Raw genomic sequence first — 4,571 nt, 5'->3', positions numbered from 1 at the left:
CTGCATGGCCCTGGATAATGGTGCAAATATAAAATAATGAAGTAAAATATAGATATGAAGATGAAAAATAAAAATATATGTACCTTAGCTTGCAACAGAAGTCCATTACAAGACATTGAACCTCTTAGATATAATTTAACAAAACGTGAGAAAGCTTAAGCAGGTAGACAGCTGTGATTTATTTTTCTTCTTTTACAAGACTATATCATGTGGCAGAATGTTCCAAATCTCCTCAGAGCTCACTTGCTCAAGTAATGATTAAGCTCAGTCACTATTTGTTTTGCCTAAAACACGATCTGTACTGACTCCTCTCCTGCAGATCTCTCACAAAGCCCTTTGCAATTTTTCAGATAGGCTAGCGTAATGCATTAGCTCCAGAGGTTTCCAAAATTATGCAATATTAGGAACAGATGAGTCGCTCAGCAGACGCTATGGGGAGGAGGGAGGGAGCAAATGCACCCGAGAAACTCCAATCAAAAGTTCCTTTTTCTGAAAGCCTGTGAAGCACTGCTGATTTTCTGGAAGCTCTGTTCCCACCGTGTCCATAAATAACACTCTAAGTATACTTGGCACATCTTATCTCTTCAGCTTGTTAAAGCAAAAGCACTTGAAGAGAGAGGAACAAATAAACCATGCATAGTTTAAACTGTTTGATTTCACACTCGCATTGAGCGTATTTAACGCTCAATACCTTTTGATTTGGTTTGGACAAAGAGGAGCTTAATGCAAGCAAAAAACATCAAATCCTCCTGTTTTGTCTGTCACTTTAATCTGAAGCAGGATCCACCAAGGATCATAAGGACTTAAGTGCTGCTTACTGTCTTGCTACCTGAATGACTAACAAAACTGGGTTCTAATGAGTTTTTAACATAGTAAGCGTAGCATTTTGTGGCACTATAATTAACCCAATGCATGCTAACATGCTAATGTGGGGCTGCTGCTGGGTTTCACAGGCCTGGACAAGTCAATGTGGCGTAGTGAAAACTGTCCTCTGCTCTCATCCAACACCTGATGAGAGGTGACAGTGAAGCCAGGGCTTCAGATAAGAACAGTGGTCTGAAAGCTTATTGAAAATGAGGCAGCAACCCTGCACCTGCAGCCCAGGGCCAACATGATGACCAGTCAACAGGCAGGAGTCACACTTTTTCACCAACTGGGTGTCTTTTTCACGGACCACGAGAACCATCTGAACACAAATGTTAGTCATTCTTAACAGAACCACTTTGACAATATTTTATTTTTATTTTGCGTAGCCTTACATATCCCCAAACCTTTTTTTTTTTTCTTAAATTTTGTCAAACATATTTTTTCAGTTAATTGTTGGTTTATGTAACAGACCAGCACAAAGCATTAGATAGTTGAAACCTGTATTAATGTAACTGCAATTCTATATAAGGCAGGTCTTTGGTTGGATGTAGCAAAAATATAATTTTGTACGGAAGAGGATTAGTGCCACTAAAAAAAAAGAAAAAAAAAAAGAATTCTGACTTTATTGTATATGGGCAGCTGGGGGAACCAGTTTTCAATGACCAAGATGGTAATTTTGCTGGAGGACAACAAACTTTCTGGAGGAACATCCATTCATCCACTTTCTTACACCCTTGTCCCTCGTGGGGTCAGGAGGGGTGCTGGTGCCTATCTCCAGCAAATTTTTCAGGCGAGAGGCGGGATACACCCTGGACAGGTTGCCAGTATGCAGAGAAGCAGATTGGCGATCTCTCTGGAGTACCCGGATCTTTCCAGGTACTCCAGAGAGGTCCCTGTGCATGCGTAGGTTCTTACCCACACATGCACAGGGAAAACATGCAAACTCCATGCAGAAAGACCCTGGGCCGGGAATCGAACCCAGGACCTTCTTGCTTTAAGGCAACAGTGCTACCAGCTGCAGCCTCTTTTGTAGGAACATGTTGGATTTAAGTCAGCTTTTATGTGGCTTAGGGGTCCAAAGATGCAATTTCATTAATAAAAACACAAAATGTGAGTAAAACAAGATGGATAACAGTAAATAAAGCAAAACGTTACAGCTAGCTTTTAGCATGTTTTTAATTTACATTGATGAAGGAATAAACAATGTTACATTGCAAAAGATTAGTAAAATGTGTAAACAGCTGTTGATTGCTGGAATTGTCCCTGATGGGGTTGTTGTGTTTTCTTTTATTGTTCGTCTATTTGAATGTTTTCTGCAGAAGTGAAGCAGGGGCTATATTACAGATATAGCTACCGATATGATTGGTGTGTCAATAAATTTTAGTTCAACAAAAGAGAGAAACGTTTATGAAATTAAGGTGAGATTTGTTTATGTATGATATTTGGGAAAAAGGATGACTTGCACATACAGCCACTGATCCCCAGTTGTTCTGACTGGGGTCCCCTTCACCATTTAACTAATACCAATTGATGTACAAAACCATTAGTGGTACAATGTTGGAAAAGATGAGACCTGTTTATTATCAGAATCACAAAATTATTTTCCTGTACTGTATGATATGTGATATATACCCACATACAAAAAGTCAGAAATCTGAGAATAAAGCCAGAATTCTTATTTTTTTCTTCAGTGGGCCTAATCCTCTTCTGTAACATTGGCAGTGACAGGTTTGTTTCATTTTATTTTCTATTCGTTATTATATATTTCTGTCTTATTGATTTTCTTGTAGAACTTTATTATTTCTTTTTCATTCTGTCAGTTAATGTGCAAAACGTAAAAACTAAAATATTTTGAATTAAAAAAAAAACACATTTATTGCCTGTACAGTTCAGGAAGTGATAACCAAAACTTCAAGACATTGAGCTGTGTTCAATGAAAGTTTACAAAACAGCCAAGTAAATTAGCTGTTTCGGGAAAGTTAGTAAAACTGCTAAAGTTAGCAGAACCACTACAGTACTAAGCAAAAAAATTATTTCCCCGATTAGCGCTTTATCAAATTAGCAGAAGTGTGCCCGCTGCTGACATTCAGTAACTTGTAAAGATTTTACAAACCAGATTTAAACTCATGTCTCACAGAAGAGCAACAGAGGAATCTACAGATCTGCTGATCTGTTCAGTGACCCCCTCTGCCCTTCTATTGTGTCATGCTGTTAGCACATCATCTGTGCTGAAGGCCCTGACACAAAATCAGGATAGAAGCAAGTTTAATATATAAGCAAGTCCTGAGTTTAGGTCACGTCAGGAAAGAATGAAACTTTATTTTTACCTTCAGTAAACTTGTACATTTTTTTTCTGGTGCACCTCTACTCGTAATTGTGCAAGCCTTAAATAGGCTTATTGGATTTATTGTGTTTGAAGTGCAAATTTAATAAGACAAAAACTCTGAATATAGTCAGTAACTCCATGTTGCTGTTAATAAATCCCCTGGTGACATACTCCTGCGTCAGTAATACAACCTCACAGCAGGAAGAATGTGGGATTTATCTTGCTGTTCAGGTCGGTTCTTCCCAGAGTTTGCTCACTCTGCACTGCTGGTAAAAAATAATAAAAAAAAAATCCTGTGACTGACTGACTGCAAGGTGTTTGCCACCAATCCAGGATGCCGCTGAAAGTGACTATACATAGGAAAAACTAGTGTCAACTCTTCCTTAACCTAAAATAGAACCACGTTAATCCCTTTCTTAAAAGTTTGTTTTTCCTCAAGTTAGCCTCACATTTTTGTCATCTCCCTCGTGTACAAAGCAATGATGCTGTATATTATGTATATACATATTAGGGGTTGATAGACTTCATATATTTTAAGGTGGACTATAAAACGATAAAAGTCGAGTAGAAGTCGACACCTCGCAGTGATGTCACAGAAACGTAAGCGAACTTCACATCAACTGACAGGCTGTATTATATTCACAGCAAATATTGACAGAAAAGCCCTTTATGCAGGAATAAATGTACAAGAAACAGAACATCATCCCAGACTTCATAGTCAGCAGCGGATTAAAGTCTGAAAAGTTGCACAAAGTCAGGTGTGACTTTTTTTCCCCTCGAACACCTACGACTGATGATCGCATATGCTGGACAGCTGCACAGATAGGAGTCAAATTATCACACTGACCAGTGACACAACGATGCTTTTGGTTTGTGCATCACAACCCAAACTTATTATGAACCGATTCTGTTTAGTTACTGTTAAATTCTGCGCTGTCACCTGCTGCTTCTCTACCGCGATGCGCAGCAGGACGCTCCGCTGACTTAGCAGCGGCTCTTTTTGCATGATCAACCAATATGCAGTCTGCGGCAGAGTGTCATGATGGTGTTCACTCTACGAACCCACATGCAGGAACACAATCAGATGAGTCAGAGTAAATAAACAATAATGAGTTTATTGATTCCAGGGGAAGGGGAAGGGAGTGAGTACTGGAGCGGATGACCGGGTCGTCTTACTGTCAACGAGAGGCAGAGGATTAGTGGAGGAAGGAGTGTGTTTCTTTTTCCAGGAATGAATTGAACCGGTTCTTACTTGATCTGAAGGTGAGTAGTTGAGAGCTGAGCGCTGGATAATTGAGCCTCGTCGGAGGGCGGACAGGTTTACTGCGGTGGAAAGAGCGAAAGCGTCGCGGTCCAGTTGTTCCTTCTTTCCAGATGG

At 39.7% G+C, this 4,571-nt stretch overlaps 1 long non-coding RNA gene across 1 annotated transcript in view; it reads left to right on the top strand.

Annotated features, from left to right (window-relative positions):
• The first annotated feature begins 4,483 nt into the window (after positions 1-4,483).
• Positions 4,484-4,571, top strand: part of LOC106943372 (uncharacterized) — a 3,771-nt gene continuing 3,683 nt past the window's right edge. Inside the window, exon 1 of the long non-coding RNA XR_001423902.1 lies at positions 4,484-4,538. This is a non-coding gene — a long non-coding RNA (uncharacterized LOC106943372). The remainder of the gene's footprint in view (positions 4,539-4,571) is intronic.

The sequence above is a fragment of the Poecilia latipinna genome, unplaced genomic scaffold (assembly GCF_001443285.1).
Source record: "Poecilia latipinna isolate Pla-1442-1.1 unplaced genomic scaffold, P_latipinna-1.0 Scaffold5211, whole genome shotgun sequence".
NCBI classification, from domain to species: domain Eukaryota; kingdom Metazoa; phylum Chordata; class Actinopteri; order Cyprinodontiformes; family Poeciliidae; genus Poecilia; species Poecilia latipinna.
The sequence above is the reverse complement of the archived record's forward strand: the minus strand, read 5'-3'. Positions and strand labels throughout refer to the sequence as shown.